Source organism: Macrotis lagotis, chromosome 8, assembly GCF_037893015.1.
Source record: "Macrotis lagotis isolate mMagLag1 chromosome 8, bilby.v1.9.chrom.fasta, whole genome shotgun sequence".
In the NCBI taxonomy this organism is placed as follows: domain Eukaryota; kingdom Metazoa; phylum Chordata; class Mammalia; order Peramelemorphia; family Peramelidae; genus Macrotis; species Macrotis lagotis.
Window position 1 is genome coordinate 79,206,340 of NC_133665.1, and position 12,364 is coordinate 79,218,703.

Sequence of the window (12,364 nt, forward strand, 5' to 3'; positions counted from 1 at the left end):
TCTAGAGATTACACTATAATGCTATTACCTTTAAGAAACTTCAATGACTCCCTAATACTTCTAGGATAAAATGCAGACTTTTCTGTCATTTTGAAGTCTCCTACTATGATTCCACTCTATTCTAGACTGATATTTAAGATGCTCTACATTCCAGCCAGAACTATTTGCAATTTCCTGTACATGGAACTCCTGCCTTTATCTTCATGTCTTTACTCAGTCTCCCCCACTGCCACCCCCGACTCCTATATATATATATATGGAATATTTCTCTCCTCACCTTGCCTCTTGGAATCCTTACAATTCCTCAGAGTTCAACTCATATGCTACCTTCTATAAAATTTCCTTCCAAACTTCCTCGGTTTTTAGCATTCTCCTCTGTCTATGGAAATTACTGTGAATTTTTCTTACAGATACCTATACATGTGTACATGTATTTATAAATACACACACACAGACACACAGACACACAGACACACACATAAATGATGCCTATATGTTGTAAACTCCATTTCCACTAGACTATAAGATTCTTAAAGGCAAGGTGTGTTGGCTTTTTCCCTTTGTATGTTCAGTACCTAGCACAGTGGAAGTTAAATAAATGCTTGTTGACTATAATTGAATTGAAATACTAGTTTCAAAACCATAGCAGAATGAGACATCAAAGAAGGACTTTGTGATAATCTTATTTGGCTGGATTCCACAGGAATGCATAATAATGCATAATAATTCTTCCTCAACTTCTCAGTGAAATTCTAAAAAATCAGCAGCATGAATCAATCCTTTTTTTTCAGATATGAAGAGAATTCAGCTATGAAGAGAATCCCAAAATCTCTGAGTTGGCAAGAACACATAAGATCATCCAGTACAACCCAGATCTTAAGAGAAATCTCTTCTATATTCCCAACAAATGCATTCCAAGCTTTTCTTGAGGATCTCCCATCGGGGGTGGGGGGAGCCACTAGTTCCTAAAGCAACTCATTTAAATTTTTACATTTATATAAACTACATGCAACTCATATCAGATGAGTTATATAAATATATATTTATATAATCACAATAACTCTTCAATAACCTTCCACTTAGTACTACTATATATAAAACAATTAAGGCAAACTGATCAATACAATTGCTAGGCTTGACAAAATTTGTGAATTTTCATACCTGTATCTATCAACTTCCTATTGTTGTTTGGTTGTTTTCAGTCATGCCTGACTCTTAGTAACATCATTTAAGGTTTTGGAAGTTTGTTATTTCATTCTCTAGTCACTTTATAGAGGAAGAACTGTAGAAGTTTGCCCAGTACTACATAGTAAAAGCATGAGACCAGATTTGAACTCATGCCTTCTTAAGTCCAGGCCCAATCTTCTGATCACTATCTTCCCCATCAACTTCCTATCAAGAGTAAATGAGTATGTTCCAATATCTTGAAAGACTAATTTCATTTGATATGAGTTGTATTATCTTTTGTTGCTATCTTTCTTTACATTATTATAAAGTAACAGTGGGGTATCACTGTTCCCAGGGCTCTGATGTACAGTGATTTTGTTAATGTAGATAACTGTTTAGTATAATAGTTTTCTTACCTAAATCAACATCTAGTCCAACTAATTGCAAATGAATGAATCAATTGGTTATCAGTTATTTTGTATTGAGCTCTGTGTTCAGTCCTGGGATTGCAAAAAGAAATTACAAAAATGCATAGAATGTATCTTTTTTATGATTATCCAGTATCATTAGACATTTCCAGGTTTTAATATTTGAAATCTGATAATTACTAAGCTATTTTTCTGACATGGGATATTTTCCATTACATTACTGGAATGGGGAAAATCTGGAAAAAGAAATTGGGAGAACAAGAAGTTGGAAACAAAGTTCTGTGTACCATGGACTCTACTGCTCTCTAGTGGTAATATTCTGTATACAATTCCCCTTTTGGAAAATAAATACAGGTGATCTAAATTTTATCTTTTACCCAGCCTTTTTAAGAATAAAATTCAATAATATTTAGTCTTAATCAATTGGTCATATGGCTCCAAGTACAAGGTTCAGTAATCTTTATCCTAGAACCAAAGAAACCCCTCTGATTTTTTGAATATAGGGATATTCTGAAAAACATTATATAGATGTAATGCAGCAAATAATAGAGGCTTAGCTCTTGCTGAAATTCCAAAAAATAAAGTGGCTAGGAAAATGTATCTGGATTCATGCACACACTTATCTACGATCCTCTCCACCTCTTTGGCCTTCCCCCATCTCACTCTAATCCCCCCAAAATTTTGATTTCTGATAAATCATGAGTCACCAAGAAGGAAAATTACAACCCTTTGGTGTCACTATTGCTCCATGTTTATATATATGGACCTGTGCTGATGAGGCTACAAGCTACTGTTAATACAAGCTACTGATGGGCCCTAGAATAATATCCTGCATATTTTGGTGGTTGTATAAGCTTTTTCCTATTAGTCTATTGATCTCATTGTGTTATTTAGTACTCTAATCTCAACCATGACATGTTTATCCTCATTCCCCCACAAGAGATCTGTCATTTGTTTTCAAAAATCTACATTCAGTTCATTTTCATTATGAATGAGGAAGTATCAATTTACCAGTTTTTGCTCTTTATGAATGTATTGTATTTTTGCACAATGTGGAAATATATAGGTCTAGTAAATAGACTATATGTTTAAAAACTAGTAACCTACCAAGTCATTCTTGGTGTTCTGAAAAAAATTAATTTACTTTCCTAAGTCACTTGCAGAAAGAACTTTTAAAAAGGAAAGAAAATGTGCCCAGGATTAGAGGTAAGAAGAGAACTGAAATTTGAAATTGATTTTGCCACTAATTAGCTACCTAGGTGCCCTGGAACAGACCACTGAACTTCTCAGACTTTAGTTTTTTTTATCTGTAAAATGAAGGATATATAAATACCTACATCAAAAAAATAGATAAATTGAATATGTAAATAAAAAGTTAGAAAATTAATGATTTAGTAATCATAAGCACAAAAATAAACATGCTAAAAATAAAAGATTTTTAATAATTGAAGATAAAATTCTATATGACATGATAAATAAAACTAAGACTTCTTTTTGAAAATATGAATAAAATAAACTATCAGTCTATTTTTTAAATGAGAAAAGACAATCAAATTGAAAAAATTAAAAACAAAAAAGAGGGGATAGCTAATGGAGAAGAAATAAAGAACATTTTCTTAAATTATCATCCCTAATTATATTCAAACAATATGGTCATATATTTACAACCTAATAAAAAATCCAGATTAGTAGAAGTGGAGAATGTAAATAATCTAATATCAGAAAGAGAAATTAGAAAAATCATATAGATTCTCAAAAGTGTGTGGAGAGGGGGAGCAATACAGAAACCAGGTCCAGATGAATTTAGTTAGAAGTTAGTTCATCCTTTTAAAGAATAGTTATCTAGTGTGTTACAACACAATTTTTCACAAAATGGCGTGACAAGCTACCTACCAAATTACTTATGACACACATATAGGACTAATACCCCAAACCAGAGGAATATAATTAATTTTTCTTTAAAATTACAGATCATATCACAAATGAATTTTGTTGCAGAAAAGAATAAAATTAGCCATCAGATTATAGCAATTTATTGTAAAAATTATTCATTATTATCATGGATTGAGAAAAATGTGAAGACATTTTAAAATTAGAAAAATTATAAATATACTTATATTAAGAAAAAGATAATTAAAATCTCATGATATTAATAGCTGAATAAAACTCCTTCAACAAAACATAGCATCCATTTATATTTTAAAAATAAATGTTCACATGCATGCTCTTTAACTTTTGTTCCTTATCTGACCTCCCTTGAAGAGCCTAAACTTCTTAAGTTAATCATATCTACAATCTTTGATATTCAAAATATCTAATTTGATATTTAACTGGGAAATTTTAATTTTTTTCTTGTTGTGACATTTTTAGTTGCATGACAGATTCGTGGAACTCTTCTTTCCTCTATCTTATTCACATAAGCATTTAGAAATGAAAAAAAATTCCCCTAATGACTATGTTGGCTGCATCGCACAAGTTTTAGTATGTTCTCTCATTTCTGTCATTGTCTTTTATGGAATTATTGAATCTTTCTATGATTTATTGTTCGACCCATTCATTCTTTAAAACTTAGATTATTTAGTTTCCAGTTAATTTTAAATCTATCTTTACAAGTCCCTTTATGACATGTAATTTTTATTGTATCATGTTCTGAAAAGACTGCATTTAATATTTTGGTCATTCTGCCTTTGATCGTGACCTTTTCATGCCCTAATATATGGTAAATTTTTGTATAGGTGTCATAAGAAAATAATATATTTCTTTCTATCTCCATTCAAATTTCTCCAGAGGTCTATCATATCTAACTGGGGTTTGGGGGGGGGTGTTGGGTTATTTTTAGCAAGGTAAATGGGGTTAAGTGGCTTGCCCAAGGACACACAGCTAGGTAATTTTTAAGTGTCTGAGGCCAGATTTGAACTTAGGTTCTCCTGACTCCAGGGCTGGTGCTCTATCCACTGCTACACCTAGCTGCCCCCTCTAGCTGTTTTTTTAACATTCTATTCATGTCCTTAGCTTCTTTCTTGTTTATTTTGTGATTAGATTTATCTAGTTCTGAGAGAGGGAGATTAAGTTTCCCCACTAATATAGTTTTGCTGTTTATATCTTCATGTAACTCATTTAACTTCCTCTCTAAGAATAAGAGCGCTATACCAATTGGTGTACATATGTTTAGTATCTATATTACTGCATTGTCTATGGTTTTATTTAGCAAAATACAATTTCCTTTCTTATCCCATTTAGACTATGTTTTGTTTTTGCTTTGTGATCAACATTGCTATCCTTGCTTTTTTATTTTTTCACTTTAGCTAAAGCATAATATCTTCTGCTCCAGCCTTTTACCTTTATTCTATATGTGTCTCTCTCCTTCAGTTATGTTGCTTTTAAACAATGTATTGTAGGATTCTGATATTTAATCCACTCTGCTATCCACTTCTATTTTAGGGGAGAGTTCATCCTATTCACATTCACATCCCATATCTTTTAAAGAACCAATAAGAAAATTTTTATCATGAAAGTCCTTGTTACAGTCAAATGATCCAACATCATAAATTGGTGTGATTATCAGGAAAAAATGACATTAAAGTAAACATTAATATTTGCTTTGACAATGTACCCTAAGAACCAAAGGAACTTTCCATCTAACTTATAACTCAAACTTCCCATAGCTATTATCTTCCCAATTAGATGTGAATGTCTCAGGAGCAGGAACTTCCTTGGTTTTCTATTTTCATCCCATGCATTTAGCATAGAGCTTTGTACATGGTAAATACTTAATAAATGCCTTTTTTTTTTATTCCTACATAGCACTGCCCTCAAAAGTTTGCATTGCCTTTAGGTAGACAATGGGGGGAAATAGATTTCACATGACAATTGTATCAAGAACAGGACATTCAGCAATTCAGTTCCATAAATTAATTGAATACCTACTATGTTGGGGATAGAAAACCACATTAAAACAATGTCTGCCCTGAAGGAAATTGTATTCTATTGCCTGGATATAACATACATACATGACTAAAGAAATGCAAATGAAATTCAGTGTAATTTTAGGGGAAAAAGCTAAGTATGTTAAAATAAAGTGTCTCAAAGAAGGTAATGCCTTTACTGATACTTGAAAAGTATTGTAAAAGGCAGAAGTGATAAGAGGATGCCTTCTTAGTAAGGATATACCTTTGCAAAGACAAGGAGACAAGAAAATGAATGCTATGTACAGCAAAGAGAAAGAGCTACAATTTAGTGTGAGTTAGTGTGTCTTTTAAAATAAATCCAGAAAAGTGAGCTGGAACCAAATTTAAGCTGGAGGGGCTTAAAAGGACAAGCAAGGGCAGCTAGGTGGTGCAGTGGATAAAGCACCAGCGCTGGAGTCAGGAGTACCTGGGTTCAAATCCAGTCTCAGACACTTAATAATTACCTAGCTGTGTGGCCTTGGGCAAACCACTTAATCCCATATTTGCCTTGCAAAAAAAAAAAAACCTAAAAAAAAAAAAGGACAAGCAGAAAAGTTTTCATGTTATACTACAGTCAATGAAGACTCTTGAGCAAGAGACTGGTAAGTCAATGATAATTGCAAGGTTATGAACCTCAGTGACTACAAAGAGAGTACTGCTCTTGACAGAAATAAGAGTCAGACAATTTCACTTTGCACATGTAAAGTTTGAGGTGCCTTTGGGACATCTTGGTGATTTCCAGCAGGTTGCTGATATTATCAGATGATAATTGGTGGGGGAGATGGGTCAGATATGTAAATCTGGAAGTCATCTTCATATCAATGATATGATATCACTTGTTTAGGGAAAGAAGAGAAGAGGAAGAAAGAAAGAAAGAAAGAAAGAAAGAAAGAAAGAAAGAAAGAAAGAAAGAAAGAAAGAAAGAAAGAAAGAAAGGAAGGAAGGAAGGAAGGAAGGAAGGAAGGAAGGAAGGAAGGAAGGAAGGAAGGAAGGAAGAAAGGAATAAAGAAAGAAAGAAAGAAAGAAAGAAAGAAAGAAAGAAAGAAAGAATTCTACACTATAACTCAATTTCTAATTTTATGGGAGTCTTTACTATTTATTATGTAATTGAACAGCTTTGAAAAAAAGTAAAGAATAATAGCATGGTATGATGGAAAGAAAATTGAATTTTCAGTCAGAGAACCAGGCTTAGAATCCTGTATTTATCGCTTACTATCTGTGTGAACTTGAGCAAATGATTTCACCTGTTAGGCCGCAGCCCTCATTTATAAAATGAAAGAACTGAATTTGATGACTTCAGTGGTTTCTTCCCCTGACAGAAATGTATGCTATTGATATCACTTACTAAGAATATTTAATTTCAAAAACAGTACTTACAAACCAAACTTCTACAAAGTTCTTCCCATCTTTTCAAATACCTGTGAACATGGTCTTCCATATTCTCAAGAAGATTACTAAAAATCTTCAATGACATCTTATTGACTATGCAATAAGTACAAACTCCTGAACTGGACATTCAACCTCTTGCACTGGATCACACCTACAGTTTCAGCTTTATGTTATATTTATGAATACCCTGCATATAACCTAATCTCTTTATTTCCTTTTTTCAACCTTTTCTATAACACTTAGGTGCCTTGATCAAAGTATCACAGAATCATACACTTAGAGCAGTAAGACACTCTATGGGTCCAATCACTTCATTTTATTTATGAGGATGCCAAATTCAGAAAAATTAAGTATATTGCCCAAAACAACATAGGTAATAAGTAGCTAGATTTGAATTTAGGAAATTCTAAGCCAAAATCTAGGGCTCGATTCTCTATACTGAAATAGACTCTTTCTACCTTCCATATCCATTTTTTGAAGACCTTTTCTTTCTTCAAGTCCTAACTCAGATACTAGCTTCCTCATGAAATTTTTAATGCCTCTCTCCATTGCCCCAAAATTATCTTTCCCTTTGCATAATTCCCTTAGCATTTTCTTAGACTCCATCTTTGTCCTTATCTAATAATTATTTGCATATATGACTCTCCTTTCATTGTAAGCTCCTAAAGAATGGGCCCTACATATTTTTTTGTATCCTCAGCATCTGCTGTGATGCTAAGCACATAGCAGCTTTATGCAGGTTTTATCCAAACTAACTTCAACCTTGGGGGCTTCTTAAAATTTTTCTTGGAAATATTAGAATTTGTTCATGTCTCAGCTTCTTAAAAAAAGGAAAAGGAAAAGGGTCACTCAGACTAACAAAAAATGAAATTTAAGAAGGGTTTTATTTAACCCAGAAAAATTCTTGAAGAATCCCACCTGGAGTTATAAACAATCATGCAAAATCACATTACCTCTCTAATAAATTTTATTTAACCTTCAAGTGATACCACCCTCCAGATTTATAGCACCACCCAAGAATTAGAGCCTGATACACAATAAGGTGCTAACTAAATGCTTGTTGACTCAATATTTGCTTTTTTTCTTGACTCCCTTATGTGTTGCATATACACACATACATATTTACATACATTTGTATAGATGCAGGTACAAATTAAAAAATACATATTGTCTTATTAGAAATTAGAAAATTAGGTGATCCAGGGGCAGGTAGGTGGCACAAGGGCAGCTAGGTGGTTCAGGGACACCTAGATGGTGTAAGGACGGCTGGGTGATACAATGAATAGAGCACCAGCCCTGGAGTCAGGAGGACCAGAGTTAAAAATCTGACCTCAGACACTTAATAATTACCTAATTTTGTGACCTTGGACAAGTCACCCTATTGCCTTACAAAAACAAAACAAAACAAAAATTAGGTAATCCATCTCTCAAAAGCCCTACTTCCCAGGGCGGCTAGATGGCACAGTGAGCACCGGCCCTGGAATCAGGGGTACTTTCCCTGGTGAAAGCAATCAAGATCACTACTGTCAACTCTTTCCTTCTAGATTACACAGTCCATATAAGCTCAATTAAGGTTTAATTCATTTTTGCTTCTCTTTGTCTTTTTTTTCCCCTTAGTTCCAGATTCTTCTTGGTCAGGGAACTCCTCTGACATATCCAGTGTACCCAGGATGGGAATTCTTTCACTTAGACATGACTCTCTATTGATACCATGTGATTGCTAGAACAAGCTACATGGTTGTGCAGGAATCAGTGTGCATCCAACGGGTTTCTTTGTCTGTTCACTTGTCTATCACTGCTTTCCCTCCAAAAGACTAAGCCCAAGAGTATAATTCATTTGCATCAGTCTAATATTATCAGTCTTGTATCAATGAATCATTAGGAATAAGGCAAGGAAATAACATTTCATTGAGATGACATCATGAATGTCAAAATAGGTTCTTCCTCTTTGGGGGTCAATAAGCATCCTGAGTGATTCCTGAGTAGATTGACAATATTCCAAGAGGTTAAGATATGGGAACAAATACTACAACAGACTATACAATCTTTTAAAAATATTTAACAATAAAGAAAACACTTCTGCTTCAAACCTGTCCCAAGAAGAAATATGAACCAAGTCATATTTAGACCTCTCTAGCTAAGGAATCTAAAACAACACCATACCTATAATTTTTATATCAATCTGTACCTAAAACATGATGGAAGTTTAGGGTAAATACAACATTTTCAAGACCAAGGCATAATGATTAAAAGGAGCAACAAGAAGGCACAGTGGATAGAACACTGGCCCTGGAGTCAGGAGGACCTGAGTTCAAATCCATTCTCAAGACACATAATAATGATTTAACTGTGTGACCTTGGTCAAGTCACTTAACCCCACTGCCTTGCAAAAGCTAAAAACAATTCTTACTTGGGTCCTGTGTTTTCCAGTTGCTTCTTATACAATATGACTATGGACATTATAAAAGGGAAATGGAAGATTATCTTATTCATACTAAAAAAAGGACAACATGAATCACCCAAGCTTTTTAGATATTTATCATCCTTTTTTCCTTTATTTTTTTCCATAAACCTGGCTAAATTATATAAATCTTTTCTACTTGGATGCTTCTCAAGGGACTTTTATTTATGGAGAGAAAATGTCATATTTCTACCTTACATTATATAATATGAAATCTACATTGAAAGTCATCTAAATTGAAAGTCATCAAAAGTAACTTTTGAATCTGTTATCATTAATATCCTCTATGGCAAAACAAGTCAGACAGTGCTAAAAACAGGTTTGAGTGCTAATCTTTGTGAAGTTGAAGGATTGGAGGATTCCCCCCAACTTACCTGAGTATCATTAGTCTATTTCATACTATATGACGACATTTTAGATTAGAGGAATTAAACATCAGGAAAAAGTAAATTTGTGGGGTGGCTAGGTGGTGCAATAGATAAAGCACAGGCCCTAGAGTCAGGAGTACCTGGGTTCAAATCTGGCCTCAGACACTTAATGATTACCTAGCTGTGTGGCCTTGGGCAAGCCACTTAACCCCATTTGCCTTGCAAAAAAAAATAAATAAAAAAAGTAAATTTGTGGGGCAAAGAATATATATCTCTGACTCATTTTTTTTCAAAATGCAGAAAATTTAGAGATTGACTCCAATTTATTAGGAAGATTTCACATTCACTCTCTAATTAAAATATATTAACAAAATATTCATTGGTGATCTGTCCTCAAAAAAGATTGTACTTCTGATCTGAATGCGTGGAGTCATTCTTGGAAGGGTAGCACAGTTAAAAGTTCTTGTTTCAATCAAAATTGGCACACTTATCCCATCTAGATTTAGCATTACAGTGTCAAAATAAACTTTAGTTATGACTAATGTTCTCTATATTGCAGCATTGACCAAATCAGAGAGCAGCAAGTTCAAACAAAAGTTCCCATAGACTGGCATTGGTGTGGGGAATAAAAATATTGGGCTTTGATTAAATATATAGGGTGTCCTCAAAGTCTTATGTATTATATACTAAGTGTACTTTAGGACACCCATAATTAAAAGTTAATCATAAGATCCACAGCCTTCAGATCAATTCAATTTGATATTTCCTAAACACTATACATACTAATGGCAAGGCATTATGCTAGTACTAAGGACAAAAAGACAAAAATCTATTAATTACTGCCTTTTTCAGGAGTTATTCTGATAAGGGAATGAGTATACAATGTGTATACAGTTAAGTAAAGTGTAAGGAGAATGAAAGCATTACTATTTATTTTTAGTCAACGCTTATTTGTTCACTGCTAAGTGGATAATATGGGTTCTACTCTTAATTCTACTAGTAGCTGTGTTTTTGGACAAATTACCTTCTCTAGACCTCAGTTTTGTCTATGTAAAATAAGGGATGATTTTTAGATAATAACAGTAGCTGATATTTCTATAGCAATTCAAATTTTGTGAAGCATTTTACATACATTCTCTCATTCAATACACAGAAAATATGAGGCAAGTATTAGAATATTTGCAGATGAGGAAACTGAGGCATGAGGTTATATTTTATTTTGTCCATAGTCAGACAGTGTCAGAATTAAATTTGAATCCACAGCATCCCGAGACCTGATCTCTACTATACTATATTGTCTCTAAGGCAGAACTTCTTAACTTGAAATTTCAGCAATGTTCTATAAACCTGGAAAGGAAAAAAATATATTTTTATTTCATTTTAATTGTTTTCTTTTTTTAATCCTCTATATTCTGTTTTGGCATTTAAAAACATTACTTTGGGAAGGAATTCATAATATGACAGTCTGTAGGGTCCATGATATTAAAAAAGTTCAGAATTCCTGTCCTAAGTATGCTCTCAGGGGCAGCTAGGTGGTCCAGTAGATAGAGCACCAGCCTGGAGTCAGGAGGACCTGAGAGTTCAAATAGTGCCTCAGACACCTAATAACTACCTAGTTGTTTGACCATAGGGCATGTCATTCAACCCCATTACTTTACTGGGGTAGGGGGGGAGGGCACTTTCAGCTCTGTGAGTCTATGAGTCTATTCATATTTGTCTAGATTGTAATTTCATGTTTATCTAGCTCTCTTGACTTTTCTACTTTTCCAGCTGCTGATTATGCAGCTACCAAATACTTTAAGAAATTTATATTCTTTTTTTTTTAGATTTTTGCAAGGCAAATGGGGTTAAGTGGCTTGCCCAAGGTCACACAGCTAGGTAATCATTAAGTGTCTGAGACCGGATTTGAACCCAGGTACTCCTGACTCCAGGGCCAGTGCTTTATCCACTGCACCACCTAGCAGCCCCAAGAAATTTATATTCTTACATAAAAGTCACAGCTGTTGGTTCCTTGAAAGAAGGGATGGCCTTTAACATTTCTTTGTAGCCCTAGTGATTAGCACTGACATAGTAGGTACTTAATAAATATTGACTGACAATATGAGAGATGAGTTAGATAATTTTAATTTTCACTCTAATTCTATGATTCAATTTAATTCAATTCAAAATAATGATTGATTATGAGTTTTGAACAAGTCCTAAAGGGTCCAAGAGAAAAATAATTTAGAATCTCTTTAGTAGAAACAGGACAGAAATTTCACATTTTAGCAAAGGAGTTGTTGGTTGATTGAACTTATGTCATCCTGTTTAAATTTTTAAAAAAGGCTATATCTACTACAAAAGATGGAATCATTTAATAAATCATAGGATCATAGTCTTTCTATCTGAAAGGGTCCATAAAGTCAGTCCAACCCTTTTTTTTAAAATCAGTGAGGAAACTCAGTCCAAGGTAATGCCTTTTGTCATTAGATAGTAGGTACCTGATCTGTCAGTTGAAACAAAGTCCAATTCAAGACTCTAACAATTAAATAAATAGCATACTGTACCTTTCTCCTCAATAATGTGGGGTGCTGAATTCTTCAGTCTTCTTTTATCTTGAATCTC

At 33.7% G+C, this 12,364-nt stretch overlaps 1 long non-coding RNA gene across 4 annotated transcripts in view; it reads left to right on the plus strand.

The window, feature by feature from the left end:
* The window catches only part of LOC141495787 (uncharacterized), a 235,569-nt gene that overhangs the window by 99,514 nt on the left and 123,691 nt on the right, over positions 1 to 12,364 (plus strand). For 2 of the 4 annotated variants that reach the window (XR_012470849.1, XR_012470852.1), the window contains one exon: positions 792 to 3,011. The exons of the other annotated variants lie outside the window; for them this stretch is intronic. This is a non-coding gene — a long non-coding RNA (uncharacterized LOC141495787). Of the gene's footprint in view, positions 1 to 791; positions 3,012 to 12,364 lie in introns of those variants that run through there. 4 annotated transcript variants of the gene reach the window in all.